This window comes from Tamandua tetradactyla, chromosome 17, assembly GCF_023851605.1.
Source record: "Tamandua tetradactyla isolate mTamTet1 chromosome 17, mTamTet1.pri, whole genome shotgun sequence".
Taxonomy (NCBI): domain Eukaryota; kingdom Metazoa; phylum Chordata; class Mammalia; order Pilosa; family Myrmecophagidae; genus Tamandua; species Tamandua tetradactyla.
In genome coordinates, this window is record NC_135343.1 from 79030785 (window position 1) to 79054851 (window position 24067).

Sequence of the window (24067 nt, forward strand, 5' to 3'; positions counted from 1 at the left end):
AAGTCAATCTGGGGAAAACGGAAATCTTAAAATGTTGAGTCTTCTAGTCAAGGAAAATTGTATGACTCTCCGTTTAGTGAAATATTTTTTTCTCCTCTCAATAAAATTTTATAATTTTCTTTATATAGGTTAGGTACTTTTTTTGGCTAGTCCTAGAATTTTTTTTCTATTATGTTTTCTAACTGGTTTTGATTGTTGTAAGAAATAAAAGTAATCTATTAATTTTGTGCTTTTATTTTGTAACTGGTCACCTTGCTAAAGTTTCTAATTATTTTCAAACATTTTTTTCAGTTGATTACATTGAGTAAATTATTATAATATTAGCAAGTGGATAACTTATCTCCTGCTTTCTTATTATTATTCCTTAGTTTCTTTTTCTTATCTCGTTGCAATGGCTTAAATGCCTAGCACAAAGTTAAATGATGGTAGTAAAAATGAACATCCTTTTCTTGTTTCTGATTTTAATGTTATTACTTCTAATATCTCCCCATTAAGTATGATGCCCATGGTTGGTTTGAGATAGATAATCTTTATCATGTTAAAAGGAATTCTTCTAACTTCATTTTATTAATTTAAAATAGATTTTGAATTCTATCCAATGACATTTAATGATTATTGTGCCAATTCAAAAGATGTTCTCCAAGGACTTATGGATGTTTTAATTATGCTCAAACATTCCTTAGTATTAAGATATTTTCTAGGATAAACTGTGTTTATATATGAGGTGAATGTGTTGTTTCCTTTATGATGCTTTGTAAGGTTCTTGGTTTTTTGTTTTAAGTCAGAGGTATATTGTTAGCATCCTATCACTTTGTGCACTGGAACATTTTCTATAGCATGGAAATTATCTGTGCTTGAAGCTCAGAGAAAACTTGATTTTGTAGGTATTATGAACTGAAAACTGTTTTTGGAAATAGTAATGATAACTTTTTAAATGTCTCCATGATTATTGATGTGTGGTTTGTGAACTTCTTAAGTCTGCTTGCCTTTAATTGCAGTTTTGGCTGTGCCCTACAATATTTGATATATTTTATTTCACTATTTGAACTTCTTAGGCATTTTGTGATTTGGATTTTTAAAAATTTCTTGAATCAATGCTTTTTAAAGAAAAGCTATGAAAGTTTTCCAAGAGCTTGGAGCTTTTTAGATTTATATTTTTGTAATTAATTTTGCAATGTGGTTATAGATGTGCCAGCATAATTTCTTTGTGGGAGAAGAAATTAACTAAAATCTTTTTTTTGTGGCCTAATATAAAATCAATTTTGTAAACTTTCCTTATATCTTGTCCCAAGGGAACTACATAGAAAATCCTTCTCTTTAATCATGCATTTCTTCATTCACCATTGTTTCAGCAGCACGCCTCCTACTTATCAGGCATTGTAGCAGGCACTGCAGGATATAAAAATGAGTAAGAAGGCATTTTCTCGAACTGTGTAGAGTTCAGATGGAACATAAGACACATGAAGACCTAACTATAAATTAGGGTAAAAAATGCAACATCAGCAGAGTATAGAAAACGGAGAGGCAGCAGACTGTGGGACCCAAGTCCAGTCCTAGGCTCCTGGAATACGAAGTTGACCTGAAACCATGGCCCTTGACAGACTTTCAGTCCAAAAGTGTAAAAGGATCAGTTGAGGGCAGAGACTGGCTTTTGGAGGCAAGAAGACTGGAAAACCAATGTAATAAGCATAGTAAGTTTGGGGGCATGTGAGAGAGAGATGATAGAACAGGAAGAGCAGAGGAGATTTTCACACTTAAGGGGCAGATGGAAGAAGAGAACTCCGCATAAGAGGTTGCGAGAGGTCGCAGTAAAATTTTGCAGAAGCCAAGGGAGGGGAACATTTCAAGGAGGCCATAGTCAAGGATCAAATGTAGCCAATAACTCAACTAAGATAAAAGCAAAAATGCATCTACCGACCTTGGTCTTTCATGACCAGAGGAAGACAGTTTCAGCGAAGTATGGAGGAGAAGAGGGTTGAGTCTTGAATGCGATGTGAGATGGTGGACAAGAAGGGTTTCTCAAGCTTAGTTATGATTGGAATGAATTAAGGCAGTAAGCAAAGGGACAGAGGATCAAAGATTGTTTTTAGGACAAATGGGTCTAGCAGGTGAGCATGTTTAGATAATGAGGAGGACGAGCTGAGAGGGAGAGAAGGCATGACTCCTGGGCAACTCCTCAAAGCCCAGGAGGAGGGGCGCTTCTTGGATTGAAGGAACTGATGGGTGTTTGTAGGTAGTTTGGGCAAAGAGATGGGCTCTCCCCATTTCTTTGCAAGGCCGGTAGAAACTGTCATTGTGGAATCTTCAGCCCCACCCCTGATCTCGATTGGAAGCGTGCAGGATCTTCATCTCCACATGGGCCATTTGCTTCATAGCACATTCAGGGTCCATCCCCTCCTCTCCTGTAATAGAATTAGAGAACAATCTCTCCACTCTTTTACCATTCCTGACGATGTTTTCTTTTGGTCATTGAAGGGTCTCTAGAAGTCTCTCTCTTTAACTATGTGATATGCAGTGGATCAGCACAGTCAATCGCAGACAGGGTGATAGATGCCACAAGGTCACAAAAGTTTGTTACTTTGCAAATACAAAGTAAAAGAAAATCGAAATAATATTTCAGATCTTCAGTAAGCCTTCTCTTCTGTTTCTGATTGAAGATGGTCACAGCAACACATGAGCAAAAACGCCAATCAAACTGACATGTATTTTAGCATATTGAATTTGTGTATTTGTAGTTTATCACTAACTTTGAACCCTTAGAAAGGGATATATTTCAATACTCGCAGAAATTTTTCCATTTGCTCTTTGGGCTTTCATAAGCTGGTAAAAAATACCGTCCTCTAAAAGTCTGGCAAGATTTGAGTTTTTTGTCTTTTTATGTTATTTGAGAAAAACACTCTATCCTCTCTATGATGGGAAACTTCTGGTTTGATTATCACTGAAAATAATTGCAAGCAAAACCCGGATATAGAAAATTGCCCACCCAGGCTCTCTACTGAATAAGAATTCCCTTATTAAAAGTCAAGACTGGTTCATTTCCTGGTGCTTGCCCATGCAAACAAAAAAAATCAAGGCTGACAGTTTAACAAGCTCATCATAGTTCACAAATCTCTTGGGGACTTAAACCATGTTGGCTGTATATTCATTTTGTCAAACAAGCTGACCCCCTGTCATGTCTCCACTCTGCAGGACGAGCTCATGAACTGAGTTTAGGAAGTGTGATCCTTATTATACCAACAAGTTGGACATCCAACGGGCTTTCCTTAGAGAGGGTGAAAGAAGAAAAGGAGATGGATGGGAAAATTAGCTCAGATGAGGTGTGAATTCAACAAGGCATCAGGGGTGGTATGCCACTTTTGAGATAAGCCCAGGAAACAGCAGGTTGGTCCGACATACCAGCACTCCCAAGGGGGCAGCAGTGCATCTGTGACAAGCTTTGAAAGTTCACTAATGGTTTCTGTTTCCACCTGCTGGAACCAAGTTCGCTGATAAACTCAACTGCTCTGCTGTAAACTATTGACATAATCCAACAGATAGCTATATGGAAAGCCAGTTTGAGATCTGTGAAATCATTTCCATTAGCTTGTTAGATAAAGTTGCATTTGCTTATTGTTCCTTAACTCCTCACACATCTGATTCCTCAGCATCCTTTGGTGCAGCAGCCCCGGCCATTTCACACCAACCACAGCAGCTTGTGAAATTGAGCTTAAGCATTCTTAGACCTTTATCTGGGGTCTCCCTTCCTCAGGACAAGGTTATTCCAACAAACTAGAGTCTCAGATGCAGAAAAAAACAAAACCAAGATGGAGAAGTTGATGGATGTGCTTTGGTGGCACCTGCATGATAGAGCAGCCTCTAGCTGTGTGCGTGGTTCCTTCGTTTTGCTGATCTTTTCTTGCTGCTCAGGACCCCCAATGAAAACCTGAAACAAGAGCACACAGGGACGGTCAGCCTCCCCAGCCCCACCCTATTTAACTTTCCACTTGCTGTGACCTGCCCTCCGGTATGACTTATCAGCTGTTCTGGGTTTGTCACTAGAAGGAAAAAAAAAACTGTGGAATGTACTGCTCAGCATGCTAATGAAACGGGCTGAGCCAACTCAGGGGTTAGGAGAAGGTTTGTGAATTAGGAGAATAATGATATTCAGTTTCTGACCTTCTGGCCCAACGGCGGTATTTATCAGGAGACGCATGTGACTGGCTAAGACTCAGAGCCCCAGCTTGAAGGAAACAGCTGCTCGCTGCGGGCTCTAGCACTTGGCAGCTGACAGGCAGGCTGCCGATGTGAGGACACAGCGACAAAACTCACCAGTAAGTTGAACGGAGAACCTTTTCTCTGAGTGTGTGTGTGTGTGTGTGTGTGTGTGTGTGTGTGTGCGCTTTGCAGGTCACCAACAATTTTTTATTTTGATGACGGTTCCCTCTGCGGCACTGTACAGGGAGGTATTTTATTTGCACTTGTTGTTAACGGTGTTTTTACTGACTTTGGTAGGCCCTGCTATTTAGTTCAAGCTTGTTTTCTAACTGTGAGGAACGAGTGGGGCATAGTGCTCGATCCCTGTCTAAGAAAAGGCAAGTTTATATTTAGAGTCCTTGGTTTTTAGGTTCAAAGCCAAGGTTGCACTTATGAATCTACTGAAGCAACTGGATGGCTCTATTTGATTTTAATCAGTTCTATCATTGAAACTGAAAAACTTGAAAGCATACTTAAAAAAAAACCCAAAACTTCAGAATTTATTATAGGTCAGGTTTGACTTTTCCTAGTCAATTTCTAAAGACATCGCATTTCAAAAGGCATAACAATCTGCAAAACAGAAAACAGACAAAATATCTGGCTTTAGATCGGAAAGCATCTTTAGATTTCATGTCTGCTTCCCAACTCATAAAATACTCTATTTTATAGCAGGCCTTCCTCAACAAACTAATTCACCTTCATTCCTTTAAAGCGAAAACACTTTCTTGTGTCTGGTCTTCCTTAATCTAGATAACGGAGAGTTCATGTTTTTATGATGCTCAGGGTCTTTCTTCCTTGTTTATGACCTGATTGTAAAAGTGATGTCTGAATCTGATTATCAACTTTGGGCACCTGGTGTCCAAAGGAAGGACCTGTTCTCTCTCAGGCTCCTTCAGGATTCATGGAAGATACTCTTGGGAAAGCAGCAAAGCAGATGCCACAGTGGAACTGAGTGGTTGTGCAGAGACTTTTGTCCTTCTGTGGTTGTCACCAGGGAGGGTGTTTCAGAGAGGACAACAGGGAGAGGAAGAGGGTACATCCGCAAACGGAGAGGATGTAGACCTCCGGAAGTGATGGTCCTGAAGATCAGTGCTGCAGGCGGATAACCAAACAGAACCTGTTCCTGGATTGCCTGGAACCTGGGGAGGGAAGCAGAGAGGGATGCTTTTATTTGAGTTCTTGCCAAACAGTTGTTTTGCTCACATCGAGCCTGGGACACCTAGAAGTGTGCTCGTTTCTCCAACGGACCAATGGATTGTCCTGTAGGCGCAAGTTGCACAATTTTCCTCTTTCTGCTCCTGCCTTTAGGGAATGCTGCTCTCTCTCCAGCCTCCTCACCCTTTGTTGTATGTGGAGAATGGGTTGAAAATGTCCCAGGATGTGCTGCTTTTGCTACGGCCTTGGGTTCGACACTCTTTAGTCTTGGGTCCCACATCAGCCAAAGATCCCTGGTGGAAGAAGTTTCAGATGCCCCATATGAAAGAAATGGGATGGTCTGGCATCAGAAAGTTTTCTTTTTCCCTATTAAAATTTAGAAGAATCCACCAGCCCTAGAGTGTCCAATGAGAAAAAAATATTTCCAACTCTTCCGTTCCCCTCTATGGCGTTTGTGTGATGTGCTTGGGTCAGAACGTCGTCACGTGGCCTAGTGACTTCCATGTTCCTGCAGGGGTCAGCTGCCCTGCCCGGTGACTCTTTATGGGTGCCACTGTTGGGACAGTTTCTCTTTTTCCACACGCTGGAAGTGGAAAAGAACCCCCAGGTGAGCCTGTTTCTCGAATAAGAGCAGAATGAAAGCGCCTCCCACAATAAAAGGGAGTTTCCAAATGGGACACTATTTCCAAAGGACCGCAGATGACTGTGAAAGATCCATTTTCAGAATACTACTAACAAAACAATAAAAACGATTATCTCACTTGCAGGAAACACACCCATGGAGTCAAAGACTTTTAGATCTGGACAAGGAAAGATAGAATGTGCAATTTAATGACTTGGAGCCAAAGATGAGGGAAGTGGAGCACGTAGCAAATTTATCTGAGTCACAGCGCAAGTTAGCAGAGTCACAAATGAGAGCTCAGTGCCTCTGCTCCTGTGCCCGTCGTGATGGTAACGCTAGCAAGGAGAGCTTGCATTTACTGTGCACTTTCTATGCCAGATGAGGCGCTAAGCAAGTGCACTTAACTTTCATGCATTCCTCTTGTAACTCTGCATTATATATTATTACTTCAGTTTACAGACGGGAAAAATGAGGGTTAGGGATCTGATAACTGACCCAGCTGGTCACAGCACAGGCAGGAGTCACACCTAGATCTGGCTCCAGAACCTGCCTTCTCCACTTTACACCTGGGCTGTTTCTCAGAAGACCACTCTTAAATGGGCACAAGAGCTGTCTTCTCACCAGGTGACTTTTCTGATATTCAGATCTCGCCAACCACCAGGGTGGGGAACCACAGGGGGATGTGGACAAGCCCCGCCAAGCACAGAGGTGCTTCAGGCCAGTTTGGTGCATGGGGTCTTCTTCCTTGTTCAGAGATACTGTAGCTCAATCCACAGACCTTATAAGGACTCTCGTCATCCATTTTGAGTTTTCACAACAATTAACCTCCCCAGAACCTTGTAAAACAGAGAAACTGGGCAGCAGCCTTTTATAGGTGGATGAAATGAGGGAGAGAGTGAAAACAGAGCAGAAAGTCATTAAACAAGGGCTGGAGGACCGGGGAGTCTCCTCCTCTCTAAAGGATGAGGATGGCAACACCTGCCCGGGCCACTTATTTAGGATTGATGCCTGCACAAGACCTGGTCCCTGGAATTCAGGCCAGCACTCCTTAGCTACACGGTGCTGTAGACATTAAAAAAATAAAAGCGGTGGCATGCATATGCTAATCCCACACATTGAAGCTTAAAAGCTCATGCAATGCAAACGAGAATATTTCCAGCACAATAAGCTCAGACACCATGTGTGTTATGGCCCTTCTAACTCTCCCGGGCAGGAAGGGTTGGGTTTCCTCCGGACAGCCCAAACCCTAAACTAGGTGGAATCCTGATTGGCAGCATGTTTATCTCTTTGAAAATACTTCAGTGACAGCCCCCACATTGCTGAGAGCAGCGGTTGAGCGCTTTATGATTAACCTGGCACACAGTGCTCTCGGTTTTCCCCGTCACTCCTTTCCTTCTGAGGACGACCCGTCCCCTCCTGCCCCACCCCAAAGAGCTGGCTTGGTAAAATGCGATCGGACCTGTTAGCCGTGTCTCCAGCTGCAAGGCTGTTTGTCGACGTGGGCTGTTTACGACTAGAGACAATGCGATTGGTCACCACACTTCTGTTGGTTTGTTCTGGGCTGAGATGCTGCCCGCACCTGCCGTGGGTCCTGATTGCCCACTCTTCCCTCACCTGCCTCATCTGAAGATTGGAGGGCTCACCTGCTGGCCAAGACCCCTACGGCTTTTCTGGGTCACCTGATAGAGACAGAGCCCTCATAGAAACCTACTTCTTGAATCCTCTAATGTTTTTTTTTTTATTTGGCCGTCCACATGGTGTCTCATGGTTATACATGAAAATTAGGGTTGGTGATTGTGAGAAAGAGTGCTGAATAATATGTAATGATCAGAAAGGCCTTTGGTTAATCGGGAGGAGAATTCAGCAAGTAAACTAGGCATAGATGTCTGTGAAAGGTGGCAAACATTTTTTTCAAGGCGGTTATGACAAGATTACACATCTTGAAGATCAAACTATTTATAGCAAGAAAGGGAATTTCAGCTTGCCTGATGCCTCTAAAATTAAGCCCAACTCAGTAACAGTCAGCACTGCAGTCTGCTAAACTAGAGCCATTGGAAATTACCTCCAATCCTTGCAGGCAATGGCTTATTTCCATAGAAATTGCCATTGTCCAGTGGGAGTTATATGGAGGCACAAGAGAGAGAGTCAGAATCAACATACAATCTACAAGTCATACTCCAGGACTGGTTTGAAACAGAATAAGTTATTTTCTTGGAAACTTTTGGGATAGGGAAATAAATTCTATGATATCTTGTTTGTTTCTGCCAGATGATAAATAACCACTCCTTTGTGTTTCAAAGGAACCTTATTTCCAAAGAGTTACCTCCCCAAGCTCTTGCTTTCCCTTTGTACAGGATTACTCATTTACAGTACCTGGAGTTATTTAGCTGTTTGAGTGCCAGGTTCCCATGGCTTTATGGGATTTACAATCTTCTATTTTTTTTTTCCTGTAGAATGCAGGGTCATTGTCGTTTGATATTCTTTGAACCCATCTTTGTTACTGAGAAGACAAACCTCTGCATTTCTACAAGAATTTACAGGTATAAGGCATTTTCATGCACTGTCACATCCCATGAAAGAAAACGGATTTAAAGCCATTGTGCAGTAAGGAAACTGAGGATAAGAGTGATTGATCATGCCTGGCCGTAAAGCTAATAACTGGCAGAGTTCAGCTAAGGCCCCAGTCTTCTGATTCCCGACGCTGCACTTTTCCTTAGTTGATGTCGTCTTCCAGAGAAAGCCCACCATCAGCCCTCTCCTGACCGTGCACTTATACACCTATAGAGTTGCCCTTTGGCATACAAAGTGATGCAGCGTATTATCTTCTGATGGGCAAAGGGCAGATGACTGATCTACCACCTATTGCATGTTTGTCAGTAAGTGAGCAAGGCTGTAAAAATGACAGTGAATGGAGCCTGATAATTTTACAATGCAATAGCACATTGTAATGACCAAGGTTTGGGGGCAGGAAAAAGCAAGCCAACAGCTTTGTGACAGTATGAGCTATCACAGGGTTTCTTACTAAAGGAGACATTTTGAGTGTGAATGTGGATGATTGCCTTCTCTGAATTAAAGAAAGATCTTGAAAACCGTTTCATTCATGGATTGGCTGAAAGGGCATTTTTCCTTAGGGACTAGTGTAATCATTAGAATTTTTTGCACCTTTCAAGGGGGATTGAAGCAGAAAGTGAATTTTTTTTTTTTTTTTTTTTTTTTTTTTTTTTTTTTTTTAAAGGAAAGACAGAGAGAAGGAAGGAAGGATAGAAGGAAGGAAGGAAGGAAGAAAGGGAAACATTTTTAAACATTTTCTTGTTTTTATTGTATTCTGTTTCTCCGTTTTTGTTACATGGGCTGGGGCCGGGAATCGAACCGAGGTCCTCCGGCATAGCAGGCAAGCACTTTGCCCGCTGAGCCACCGCGGCCCCAGAAAGTGAATTTTAAAAAAAGAGAAAGAATGAAATGGTGGGCTAAGGGTCTTTCTTGCCGCATACAGTCTACAGACCCTGTGGTAACATAAAACTTGATGGCCCCATCACAAGTGGAGAATTCAACTCAGTATATAGATGGTTCACATAGCTGCAGATAGCTCAATATCTTTTGCTACCATTTGATCAAATTGGTGACTCTTATTTTCTGAAGCCTTCTCTATTTGCCAAATTCTGCCATTTAACTTTATTTAATTTAGTGTCTGTTTGGGTGGACCCCTCCTGCAGTATATTCCAGAAAAACGTCGCTAATCTTAATCCCCCCTCTGGGTATGAATCTGTACGAATAAGGCCGTGCCAGTTTGAGTCTGTTGTGTACCCCAGAAAAGTCATTTCCTTTATTCCTCATTCAGTATTGCTGGGTATGTAACCAGTGCCCTGATGCAATGGTGCCAGGTAAGCCCCAATCCAGGTTCGATAGTCTCAAAACTAAAAGAATTTAGAGACGAGAGGGATAAATAGTAAAGTTTATTAAAAGAGAAGTTTATCAAAAAAAGAGAGTGCACAGAGAGGTTAATGCGGGAGTGCCCAAGGGAAGGACATGCACCCGAGCAGAGTGGGCCAGCTTGTTTTCCAGCAAAGTCTTACCAGTGGCAGGTTTCCATAGTAACCTTTGAATTCTAGGTGTCTTCTTTGTTCTAGGAGGACACAGCTAGCAGAACTCATGGTCTGTTGTCACATACCTCAAATTAGTCTGGGCAAATGGTTAACAATCTTTATGACCCTGTGCTTCCTATTATTAAATAAGAGTTTGCTTTGGGCCCAGAATTTTATAAGCTTTTATGGTTTGGAGAGGATTCAATGATTTTAGGGAGGTCTGGGGGCATTAGGGAAATTTTTTGTCCTAGGAAGTTTTGCAGCTGAAGTTTTTTGCAGCTCTGTATTAGTTCCTTTGGAGCTAGATAAGAGACTAGGGACTTTGAAGTTGTCTGTTAACACCTTCAGAACTGAATAGGAAACTAGGGACTTAACAGTTGTCCTATTTTATCCTGCTTCAAGTAGGATCTATTTTATTGTTTCCATGGAGATGTGGCACACACAATTGTGGGTGGTAACTTTTGATTAGATGGTTTCCATGGAGATGTGTGCCCACCCATTCAAGGTGGGGTTACTAGTGGAGCCCTTTAAAAAGGAACCATTTTGGAAAGCGCCAAGAGAGCCCACACAGCCAGAGACTCTTGAAGATAAAACAAGAAAACGCACCCAGGGCGGCCATTGAAGAAGCCTGTAGAGAAAGCTAGCAGACATTGCCATGTGCCTTTCCAGCTGAGAGAGAAACCTCATTTGTCATCAGCCTCCTTGAATCAAGATATCTTTTCCTGGATGCCTTAATTTGGACATTTTGTAGACTTACCTTCATTTGAACATTTTCACAGCCTTGGAACTGTAAACTTGCAACTTAATAAATTCCCCCTTTTAAAAGCCATTTTGTTTCTGGTATTCCGAAATTCGGGCAGCTTCAGCAGACTGATACAAGGACCTTTTGGTGAGGTTAATTCGGTTAAGCTGTGTTCCCACTGGACCAGGATGGGTCTTAGTCCTATTACTGAAGGTGTTATAGCAAAGGCCGTGGAGAGAGAAGTCAGAGGCTGGAAGTCAGCCGAACCCAGAAGAGAAAGGAGAAGATGCTGCCATATGCATTGCTAGGTGATAGAAAAGCCAAGGAAGGCACCCCAAAGATTGCTGGCCAGGCAGAAGATACCTACCCCAGGAGAAAATAAGCCTTCTAGCCTCTGAAGCCATGGCACACTAAATTCCTGTTACACCAATCTATTGTATGGTATTTGTATTAGCAGCTAGGACATTAAACACCTCCTCACCTTGCAAAATGTTCTAAAGCTAGTGCATGAATCATTAGCTATTGATTCACTGACATTTTATAAGCATACTCAGAGTTTAAATGAATGTATTCCAGGTACAATCTTTAACAGAGGAACTAGTAATGGGGAAAATAATATGGAAAAAATGAAATTCATATCTAATACCAGAGTTTCATTTTAGTCACTACTTTTCTGCTGCCTAATTATTTCAAAAATCACAGATACCGCATTTGAATATATGATTTTAACCACTTCTCCTTTTCCCCTGTGAGACATTTATACTGGCTTAAAGGAAGGGCAGTGGGCTGGAGCAGAAAGCAGTAATGAGTTGTCAATCAATCTGCAATGAAATCAGATTCCTTTTTTTTGAAGGCTGATTTGTCACCCCTCTGTTTTGTTTTGGAAAAGTAGTATCTTTTTTTTCCCTCCATTCAATAATTCAAAATGGGCTAAACCAAGTTTCCTGTTATACAAGCTAAGTTTAGGAAGGGAACACTTAGGTATTTCTTCCTAGGAATGTACATGCCAGATCTGTTTTATGGAACTCCTTAGAACTGGAATCAAGGCCTGGAATGTCCTTCTCCAGCAGTATGTACTCTAACATAACCTGTGATCATCAAAGACGAATGTTCACAAATCATTTTAATGTATATTTCTGGAGTTCATTCTCTAGAATTTAAAACAGTTTTGAAATAGAAGAACTGAGTATCGTCTCCATATTTGGCTCTGGAAAACTAATACCATAAGTTCAATTTGACTGAACTGTGGATTCCACTCTGCTTTCAGTTCTGTTTTTTAAAAGTAGAAATCATTTCATCTATGCATGGAATGCTTGTCATTCAAAATCATATGAGTTGACAGGCTGTTTCAGAGATCATTGTTTTTTTATGGCAAGGACAAGTGCCCAGTCTGAAGAGGTGATTTCTCTGTAATCTCTTTTTCTCCCAGTCACTCTGATTCTGATATGGATCTGCTTATTTTTATTTTTCTTCTGTAGCAGCCATTTTAACTAGGTCTGCCACTGGGAGAAGTAAGAAACCAACATTTATTTTCATAATACCCAGGGGTAAGCATAATTGTCAACATCCATCCAGAAGAGAAAACTAAATTTCAGACAGGTTGAGTATCTTGCACAAAGCCACAAGCCAGTGAGTAGTGAAGTTGTGGTTCTGGTCCTAATCTGGAAACCTCTCTCACTATGTCTGTTAAAAAATGCTGCTCTGTAGGGAGAGGGCAGCTATTCTGTGCAGTCAGATTGCTGCTGTCCTTGTCATGTCACTGACATTATATCCTAAGAACGCCATGCCCTATACAGAGTCATTTCCCTTAGAAGGCTCTAAGAACATATATGTGCTAGGACTCTGTGGATTCATGATTGTATCCTGAGGTCTCCTTTGGCCTGGGATGGTGAAGTTCGTATGTCATTTTCTAGTTTCTGGTGTCAGGTTGCTTGGTTAAGCAAGCACTGGTCTGACTGTTATTGTGAGGATATTTCATGGATTTAAATCACGGGTCAGCTAATTGCATCTACAATTAACAAAGGAGATTGCCTTCAACAATGAGAGAGAAGTCTTATTCAATCAGTTGAAGGCCTTAAAGGGAGAATTAATGATTTCTGCAATCAGAAGGAGGAATTTCTATCTCTACCTCAATCAGCCAGCTTCTCCATCATCAGAGTTCTCAGCTTGCAGCTTGCCCTATAGAATTAGTATTTGCCAATCACAATGGTTGCGTGAGTATATTCCTATAATAAATCTCATAATATTTACATTACAAACACATACACACACACACATATCCTGTTGATTTTGTTTCCCTTGGAGAACCCTAAGCCAGCACCCTACCAAAAACAAACACATTCTGTTCTCACTGTTGAGCTGTCCTCCCAGCCGAGGGTTCAGTGCACCAGGCAGGGTGCTCCTGAAAAGCTAAGCTTCTGGCAGCACTGTCTGAGATGACGACAGGTATAGAGAAGAGAACGACTGTTGGACCTGCTGATTAACTGTAGTGACTGTTTGCTTTAAATTATATTTAGTTTTTACAAGTGACATAATTTTGGCACCAAGAGGGGCAACCATACTCATTCTATGAAATGTTTCTTGAAGCTATGGCTAGGGGTAGACAAAAGGGCTGAACAGACTTTAAAGCCAGGCAGGTAAAATGTATCTCCTGCTATTTACTTCTTTATTTTAAAAGAAATGCTGCGTTTGACTTCTCACTTGAAACTGTAGAGAGTTGGGCTGATTTAAGCCATGATAGTGATGTTATTATGGTAAGATTTGAGGGTTTACCTTTTTTTGTTTTTGCTTTTGTTTTTTGGGTGCATGGTCTGGGAAATGAAGGGTTTACCTTTTTAAGCTACAGGGATGATTGACAAAAGTGTCATGCGTAAACTTCTGCAACTATTTGGAATACTCTCTCACATCAAGCTTGTGGAAGAGAGGTTAATACATTTGGAAAATGGTTTTGGGCTTTAATTGCCTGATTGGAAAAATATCCTCAATCCAAAGTTATTGATAGTCTAGTTTATGAGACTCCTTATGTGGAAGCCAGAATGGATATTTAGCTCTTAACAGCAATATAAAAGAACCCAAAATATTTACATATAAGATGACTCATTTGATAGATATTTTAAATATATGCTTTTGTGCTGCATATTTCACAAATATGAATAATGACAGAGACTTTACCCTACCAGATATTTACAGCCTAGTGCAGTTGATGGACATTTAAATAGTTATTACTGGGTGCATGGGTGGTTCAGTGGTAGAATACTCACCTTTCATGTGGGAGACCTGAGTTCGATTCGCAGACCATGTATTCCAAAAAAAAAAAAAAAAAAAAATTATTACTATGCTTGTCTTATAATACATAGATATATGTTCTACCCTAAAGGTTTGTAGAAAGTTCTATGGGAGTTTGGGGAAGGGAGATGCCTAACTATATCAGGGTGAAGCAGGGAAGTTTCCGAAAGATTGGTGACATTTGAGCTGGGTATAGAAAGGTAAGTTGTCATTCTTCCAAAAGCGAAAACGATTTTTTGAGAGAGCCCATTCCAGGAATAGCATGTAACATAGCGGAGCTGAATCACAGGGTACACGTTGGGAGAAGGACTGAAGAAAAGGCCTGAAAGACAAGGTGGCTCCAGACAGTTGCGAGTGGGTTTACCTTCTCAAGTATTTGGACATTTTTGAGAACCCAGTTAAAGTTTTTTGTAAAAAGTATTTTAGTATAGAAATTTCCAAACATATTCAAAAGTAGAGAAATAATATAAGGAATCCTATTTACTCATCATATCACTTTAACAATTTTCAATTCATGGTCAGTCATGTTTCATCTATACCACAGCCCATGTTCTACTCTTTCTATATTATTTTTGAAGTAAATCCCAGAATTTCACCATTTTCCTTGCAAATATTTTATGTTTCTAAAAGATAAGTTCTATTGTTAAAAATCATTACTACATTTAAAATAATTGACAGTAATTCTTAATTCTTATTGAAACTTGTCAAGTAAAGGAGCATTATGAATAATATTTTTATTCTTAAAAGAAAACTCTGAGGGCAGTGAGGAGGACAGTATGGAGAGAAAAAAAAATCAAAACCCAACAGAAGAATCCAGATGTGGGTTTGAATTAAAAAAGTAGTATTGCTGGTGGCAAGGGTAGAACAATTTTCTGAATATTTGAAAAAGAATATTGGAATATTTGATACCCCTTAAGAACAACTGGATACGGGGTGAGGAAGAGCAGGAGTTAAGGAAGATTTGGAGGCTTCCCCTTAGATAACCGGCAAATGAATATGCCTTTATTTGGTACAGTGTTGGAATCTAGCATGGTTCAGTATAATCCAGAGAAAAATGGAAGCAAATACTAAATAGGAAATATTTTCTATTACCCTCAAACAAAATTTAGAGATATGGAGCATTTGGAGACATTTCAGTTGCTCTACCTTAAGGAAGCCATTAACAAAACTAGGCAAACCTGCAGAGAATAGCATCTAAAATGTTCAAGGGGAGAGAGGAGCCACTTGGACAGAATGAAAACTGAAACCTCTTTGGTTTATGTGTGACTAATAGTTATAAAACAGGCTAATGAACATGTCTTACTCATCATATCTCCAAATCACTAGAGATTTAAAAGGGGGAGAATTTAAAATAAGGAAAGGAATTTATTTTGTATTCACATTTTATGATGAAAAATTTCAATCAAACAAAACAGTTGGATAAATTATGCAGTGAGGACTCATATACCAACTATTAGAGTCTCCAACTAACAATTTACTATATTTGCTTTACCACACATCTATACATTTATCCATTCCTCTAATCCATCCATCATTTTTCAAAGTAAGTTGCAGACGTCAGCACACTTCTTTCCTAAACACTTCATCATGCATACCATTAACTAGAGTTCAATATTCATTTATGCAGAATTTATGTATGACATGACACAAGAGAGATTAAACATATACATGTATTTTTCCCAAAAGGGGAGGCTGTGATTGAAGAAAGATTAACATAATTCAGGCTGATCTTTACAGGGTCACGTACAAAAACAAGAAGCTGTTTGAGAACTTCCTGGTCCTCAAAAGTTGTTGCCATATGGAGCAGCAACAAAACATCCTTTGGGACACTGTCAAATACTGACCTGGAGAAGCTATAGTGTCTCTCAATAAATGTTAATTGAATTTGAATGTGAGGAAACTGACTCCTGGAAAATCAAGTTTTTTGCCAATAAGTGATAGAGCTGGTACTGGAACAAACAACTGCTAAAATTTTCATGTTGAGCATCACTCCTGGCTTCTGACCATCCTTCAGAATAATGAAGCAGCCTGGTAGATGATTTATATTCAAAACTGTAATGTAATCAATGCATTCTATACAAACTCAATGTAAGACTGTCAGTGTGGACCAGAGTAGTTGAGCAATGCGAAAGGAGGTGAAACTTCTCCACAAAAGAGAGCTCTGTGTTCGCACACTGAGAGAAATGCCTGTGTTCGGAAATATTTATCCTCTGACACCCTCAAAAAAGGATTAAATCAGTTTACAATAAACAGCAAACATAAAATAAAACAAAAACTGAACTTGGCATGAACTCAGGCATAAAACAAGGGACAGATATGAAAGTAGAGTGGGGTGCAAGTTCAGACTTAGCTTTAAAACATTCTAAAGTGTTATACTCTGACGTGTTAAATCCTGCTGATTGGTTCGGTAACATTAAAATCAAGTGGAGATGATGTTTTGAAGATACACTCATTCAAATGTTTGTTGTTGATGAAGATACCTAGTATTCATTTGAAAACTGAAAAATCCAGTCAAATAACCAGACATTTGCCTGAACAAAAAACAAGACACTCCGATACCAGAAAAAAATGTTAAATATTTGATGACTTTTTCAGTTTCAATTTTGATGTTATGACATGAGTCTGTATCAGTGGTTCTCAACTAAAGGTGAGTTAGTCCTTTGGGGGACAGTTGTCAGTGTCTGGAGATACTTTTGGCTGCCCCAACTGGGGCAGGTGGGGATAGGGCACTGCTGGCTTCTAGTAGGTAGATACCAGGGAAGCTGTTAAACACCCTGCAGTGCACAGGACAGCTCCCACAGCAGAATTCCCCACCCAAAATGTCAACAGTACTGTGGGTGAGGAACCATGGCTTATATGCTTCAAAGAAACGTGCCTTCCAGATACTTTAGGTGAGAAACACATGCCACTTCTTCTTGTAACTCCTGTTGAGCAGTAAGTGGTGATGACTTAATACACTTTAATGAACTACTGTTGCATGAGCAGCAGGGGCAAAATGAGACGGACACTGACCAGAGTCCTTTCGAATCAGGTCCATTTAAAACCAGACTGTGTGTGTCTCAACACGGGTTGATGGGACTCTTTGGTGTCCAAAAGCACAAATGCTGTCAGGAAAGGATACAGATGTTTAGTTAACAGAAAAAGTAGTCCAAGGAATTGGGAGCATACTATTTACTGGAGAGCAGAAAAGGATGATTAAATCTCAATTCATGGGATAGTTCATCCTGGGACTTTTCCTTTTGGAACTTAGGAAACGCATTTCTCTGCTTCCATCTGTCCTATTCTTCAAAACCTCAGGAAGGAGAATTAAAGACACTGGAGGCAGATGGATTCAATAAACAAATTTCTCCTGTCAACTTTTATGATTTTCTCCCTCTGATTTAAGCTGTTCTCCTCATTTTCCTCTGTCTGTGTTTGCACCCATATTATTGTATCTTTCTTCATTCTTGCTTCAGTGAGTACCCATTCCATCATCTTCAGTTATTCCTTCCACGTTCTGAATCTTTAGCTTCTTCCCCTCCACTAGATCATCCCATCAGCACACAGGAATGCACCAGTAACTCTCATCTTACACAAAAATATCTCTTGATGAGGGTGAGGAAGAAGAAAATAATACATATCCTTCCATCCCCACCATCTCCTGCCAAGTTCCCTTCACTCCAATCATAGTCCCAACTTGTTAGACAGTCTACAAATGCTGTCTTTGTTTCTTTGCTTCCTAATTACTCTTCAACTCACAACAACCTGGCTTCTGCCCGCAGCTCCACCACATTTCCTCCTGTCAAGGTCACAAGTGACCACCTTGTGGCAAAATCTTTTAAGAAGCAGATGGTTTCCCATCTTTTTCTTATTTGACTTCTCAGTGCCATTCAACACTGTTGATGGTTTCAACTTCCATGAAGCACATTAATCTCTTGGCCTCACAGCACAACATGCTCCAAGTTTTCCTTCTACCTCTCCAACAGCTCTTTCTCAAGATGCCTTTCTGCTTCTCCTCCTCTGACCTCTAGATACTGGAATGCCAAGGCTTATGGGTGGGTGCATCTGTCCTCTCTTTTTATAGTTTCTTCCTAAGTGATCTGAACCATTCCTGTGGCTTTTAAATGCCGTTCACCTGTGAATAAACTCCTCATTTTAAATTCCACACCACACCTTTTCCTTGGAGCTCCAAATTTGTATAAATAACTGCACCTTGACATCTGCACATGGGAGTTTCACAGGCAGTTCAACATTAATATATTATAAACATAACTCTAGATTTCTCTCCACATGTGCCCCCAACCTGCCGATCTTCCCCAATTTGATAAATGGAATGATCATCCATCCAGTGTTTCAAACCCTCCATTCCCCCACACCCTTCACTGAATCACTCATCAGGTTTCAGCTCTTAGCTTAAATGTCCCTCTTCAAAGAGATCTTCTCTGATCATTTTGCTAAAATAATCCCTCTTGTCACTCCTTATCCTAGCATCCTGTGTGCATTTTCTCTCATAGCTCTTATAACAATTTGTAATTATATATCAGTTTGTCTGCTTAGGGTTTCCCCCACAAACTGAACACTCCATCAAACAGCCAACTCAGTTGTTTTGTTCACCGCTGGGTTCCCGGGCCCTGGAATAATATCTGTAAAGGGTAAAGTCATGTGCTTAATTGCTGTTTGTTGAGTGAATAAAGTACTATTTGGATATTGAGCCTAAAACAGACACCTTTTCTGTTTTCATGACAAAAGAAGAATTAGGCCCATTAGCTGTAGAGTAATACTTTTAATGAATAAAAAAATGACATTTAATAAATGCTTGTTGATTGACTGATTGAAAAATTCACTTAAGTTCCTTGTGTTTCCATTCTTTTTTATGACACAGAAATAATACTACTGATTCCTTTTTGACAGAGTATTTCACAGGAAGAAGTAAGATTATTGTCTTGTAAGCTCTGGGAAGAAAGAGATTAAACATATACAGAGCCCAACTCAAGTTGGTGCAGAGAGTAAATGCATTATCAATTTCCTTAGTCTGAGCTGCACTGCACTATTGCCTGAATTCTTCAGAATTGTGAACCAATGGAATGCCATCAGTCTTCATTGTTATAAGCCTTTATTTGAAAGGATGCTGTTTGACAGTCTTCTGTGAAGTGGTTAGAATTACATCAGTGTCTCTGTAACCTTGGAAGCCTTCTCTGGCTGCCACGTCATTTAGGAGGTGGCATATGAGGCTGCTAGACTGCATGGTGGCCCTGGCTGAGGCCGAGAAGAGAGCACAATGGGCAATGACCAAGGTACTGAAGGATAAGGGAGGTAAAAGAGGTGAGAAGGAATCTGTTTCATGGGGAGGAATAAGGAGTAACATCTCTAGGCCTTGACGGGTTCCTAGGTGCCTCTGCAATGGGAAAACCTCATATGTTTTAAATTGGATATTCAGTCTGAAGTCATTCATGGACTCCTGAAAGGGGCTTACAATTTCAGTATCTCTAAAATGATTTCTGGCTCTAAAATGCTGATGGTGAGACTCAAGGGAGTGAGGTTGTTTTCTTCTCCTTTTGCAATGGTTAAGTCCATCTGTTGTAAGGTATAAAAAATGACATCAGGGAATACCGATTTCCCTGTCTTCTTCCAAAATCCTTTGGGGCAATGAGTCTTTATGCCGACTGGTGTTGCTTTGACTTTTATTGAAATCCTGATGAAGACCATAGACTTTCTCTTTATGGGCGTAAACACATAAAATTCCACAGATGCTGTCAGGGGGTTACAGATCTTTATCTTCGGGTAAGAGCTTCTGTCCTAGAAATTGCGCTGATCCCCAAAGTAGCTGTGTTTAGACTGAGCCACGAAGGACGGGGGAGATGGGGTCTCTCTGGTGGGCAGATGTTCTGCAAGTGGAAACCTCACCCTGGGGGTGGGGTGGGGGTGGTAGTGGAGGAAATGAGCCACAGAGGACAGGGCATGGTCAGCAGCAGCACCACAACTGGTTCTGCACTTTCTGCCCCAGGTTTCAAGAGCTCCCATTAAGGCCACCTGGGAGGATGCTGGGCTCCGTGCTGGCGTGGACGTCTTCTATAGGATTTCCTTCACTTCACCAGACTGGTAGCCCTTTTGGGACCCAGGGGCCTCCCTGGATTTCCTTTTGAGCATTTAAGAGGCTGTTACCCTCCTGGCACAAGAGTCCCATTTTGAGAATTAAGAAGTCTCTCTTTACATGTAAGATTGGACCAATCTCATCCCTAAACAAACCACTTGGAATGTGGGGAGGATTTTTAAAATTTATTTATTTATTTATTTATTTTTAAACATAACAACATACAAACATGAACGTTCTTACCATATGATCATTCCATTCTTGGTATATAACCAATAACTCACAATATCATCACATAGTTGTATATTCATCACCATGATCTTTTTTAGAACATTTGCATCAATTCAGAAAAAAAAAAAAAGAGAAAGAAAAAAGTAAAAACTCATACATACCATACCCCTTACCCCTCCCTCTCACTGACTACTAGTATTTCCATCTACCCAATATATTTTAGCCTTTGTTTCCACTACTTTTTTTCTATACCCCTTACCACTCCCTTTCATTGTTCACTAGCATTTCATCTACTCAATTTATTTCAACATTTGTTCTCCCTATAATTTATTTATTTTTTAATCCCTATGTTTTACTCATCTGTCCTTATCATAGATAAAATGAGCATCAGAACAAGGTTTTCACAATCACACAATTGGAATGTGGGAAGCATTTGCTTCTGAAAAACCCTTTTGGAAAAAATAAAAACTGCCACTGTCTCAGGTGGGTGGAATTTGGGGACAAGGACACTGGGAGATGTACTTTGCAGACTAGTTAGTCTACCTCCTGAGAGAGCCGGGGCAGAGACCCATAGCCTGGTGGTGCTATAGGAGTGAGTTTGGACAAGAGAGAGAACATGTGCAGGCTTTTCCTGAAAGAGTTTTTTAAAAAAAGGCTAAAATTTGAGTCCCCAAAAGTAACCAACAAAATCTGTGCCATGAGTAAATGACCAGACAGGGTGCAGGACCTGGAACGCTGCTGGCTTGTGCTGAGACATTTTTATGTTCCAAGGCTCTGCCCTCTCAGGTGCATCTTCACCTGTGTGCAGGTACCCAAAGGTCCAGCATCCACCAAACAGAGGTTTAGCATTTTACTAAACCCTCACTATCATTTTAGACTCCTAAATACAAGAATTATTTTGATAAAGGGAGATGACCATGTTGGAATAACTTTGCTAAGTCCAACAAAATCCCCTTGATGTCAGACCAATGAACAGCAATTCCGTGACATAAAGTTGCTTCATTTTTCTATATCTAAATGTCAAAAGAATTGCATCAGGTCAGAAAACTCAGTGTTTCACGTGAGTGCCACATGCTTTCTTTATGTCCCCATGACCCCAGCATGAGTCGGGATTCTGTGGATGCTCACTGTGGTGAAATAATTCCCTTTCTGCTACTGACTCTCTACTGAAACCTTAACTCCTTAATGCAATGAGCTAGTTAACCTAGTACCTTGATGAAAGTTCCTTCTGATAAGTGGAAGTGCTCCTTCTTTTTCCTACTGCTACAATCTCTTTTTCTATTAGAGCAACAGTGTGTTCTCTGAGTAGTCAGAAAAACGCTACCAGAAGAACTGAATGAGCAAGAAGATGAAACCAGGCATTTGCAGGCCAATGTTTGCAGGTGCACAGACCAGTACATAACCCTTCCTTGGTTTCAGGTTTCTCTTTTTAGTATAACAAACAACAACAAAGAAAAACTAGCAGCTCAGTAGATTATATGAGTGGCTTATTCATTCACACTTATTATATGAGTGGCTCATTCTATTGACCTGCTAGAAATTATCCTGGAAACTGTCCACAAGGAAATTATCCTGAACATCCTTCACAGTGATAATAAGGACCTGTAATTTATTCAAGCCTGACACAAAGAAGTCCCTGCTATTATTGGTGGTAGTAAACAAATCCAAAGCAATTACACTGAGAGGAAGTGGGAAAGAGTGAAACCGTACACTCACTATAGTGCATGGAATCTGAAAGTGCATTTACCACTGAGCAGGACATTTATACTTTTTTTTTTTGTTTTTGCATGGGCAGGCTCTGGGAATCGAAATCGGGTCTCCAGCATGGAAGGCGAACATTCTACCATTGAACCACCCATGCACCCTTACATATTTTTTTTTATAGGTAGTTCAACCTACACTCTATTTTCCATTAAAATGTCCAGAATATCAGAGAGAAGTATTAAAGCTTTGGCACTGAAACTCATTCTCTTTGAGAATCATTAACAAACAACAATTTTGCTGACTGCAAGAACCTTTCTCTAAGAGAGAACTGCAGATACCTCGTTGCAAAGCTTGGAGGTAGGTAATCTAGATATTTTAAATGGAAATAAATAATAATTTATTAGCTTAACCAGGCTTGACAAATGCTTGAGAAATCCCCGAAACTACTTTCCTGCTCAGGGAAGAGCTGAAGTTTGTCTTGCAATTTGAACCAACATTTAGAATGAAAACATGCCAGAAGCCTAAAGCATAGGAGCAGTCTTGTGATTCTCCCTTTTCCAACCCACGAATAGTAACATTCTGAGTATTGGCAGATTAAAGGACCCGCCTTAACTTTTGCATCTGTGCTGTTGATGGACAGCCGAATGAGTCTGAAGTAAGAGCTCAAATGCAGACGTCTGTAGGGCTAGGAGGATACCATAACGAGTAAACTGGATTATGAGGAAGAAAATTTCTCTCTCCATTTGGGACAAGTGCTATTTCACTTTCCTCTTAAATCCTCTAAAAGAGAAAAAGCAAGGGGTGCACGGGTGGTTCAGTGGTAGAATGCTAACCTTTCATGAAGGAGACCCAGGTTCGATTCCTGGACCATGCACCCCAAACAAAACAAAACAAAACACAAAAAAACATGTATTTAAGGATGGTGCGATGGTGGCTCAGTGGCAGAATTCTCCATGCTGGAGACCTAGGTTCGACTCCCGGAGCCTGCCCATGCCAAAAAGATTTTTTAAAAAAGAGAAAAAGCACATAAGTAGGGTAATAAATGGTAGTGACAGTTTCGGTTTGGGGTGACAATCAGGGATAGTGGGGGCTTTGGGAGAACTGGGAGGCAGTTGCTACTCAGTTCCAGCCAAATGTTGCCTTATGGGGATGCACTCCTAGAATTGGTAGATCCACAAGAAGCTAAGAAACTGGATATTTTAAGTGAAAGTTCTGATTTGTAAATTTTGGGAACTAATTTGAAATTTTTTGTAAGTTTGTGAGCAACAATCCCATACAGGCCTAACAAAAAACACCTCTGAGATCTACATCTGTCCAAGAAGTCACTATTTTATAACTTCTGGATGCTGAGTGAGGAAGACTTGATTAGATTGCCCCATCTTCAGTCTGAAGAAAAAACGAAGATTTGTGGTTTATTGTTAGTGTGTCCTTAAGAAGGCTTTCTCAGAGAGTGAAACATGTTGAAAGAAGGGAGTCTGAGAAAAATATTTATAATGTTTAAGTAACCTCTCTATTCTTGTACTTAGTTACTCTAGCATGAGAGCCAGGTCATGACAGCAGGATTTTGCTCTAAGATCCACAAGCACATTTGTGGCATGTCATGGACTTGGCATCTATACAGTTATCTTGCTGTGAATATAGTTTTCAGTAAAAAACTTACTGAGGGTTGGTGTGATGGTGGCTCAGCGGCAAGAATCCTTGCCTGCCATGCTGGAGACCCGGGTTTGATTCACGATTCCTGCCCATGCAAAAAAAAAAAAAAAAAAATAGTTAATGTAAATTGATGACATTAAAAAAAAGACTCATTGGGATGATTCAAACTAGGTCTATATGATAACGCTTATGTGGAGGTATGGATACATCTAGATGGCGTAGAGAATTTTCTACCTTTAAAAAACAGGCGCTTGGCAATTTGTAGGCAGAATATGATTGAAGTAAGACTC

General features: G+C 40.4%; 1 protein-coding gene across 2 annotated transcripts in view; it reads left to right on the forward strand.

Annotated features, from left to right (window-relative positions):
* Positions 1–24067, forward strand: part of RASGRP3 (RAS guanyl releasing protein 3) — a 114685-nt gene that overhangs the window by 23659 nt on the left and 66959 nt on the right. The window contains exon 1 of one of the 2 annotated variants that reach the window (XM_077135051.1): positions 3976–4310. The exons of the other annotated variant lie outside the window; for it this stretch is intronic. The gene's annotated coding sequence lies outside the window, so the exon portion shown is untranslated. Of the gene's footprint in view, positions 1–3975; positions 4311–24067 lie in introns of those variants that run through there. 2 annotated transcript variants of the gene reach the window in all.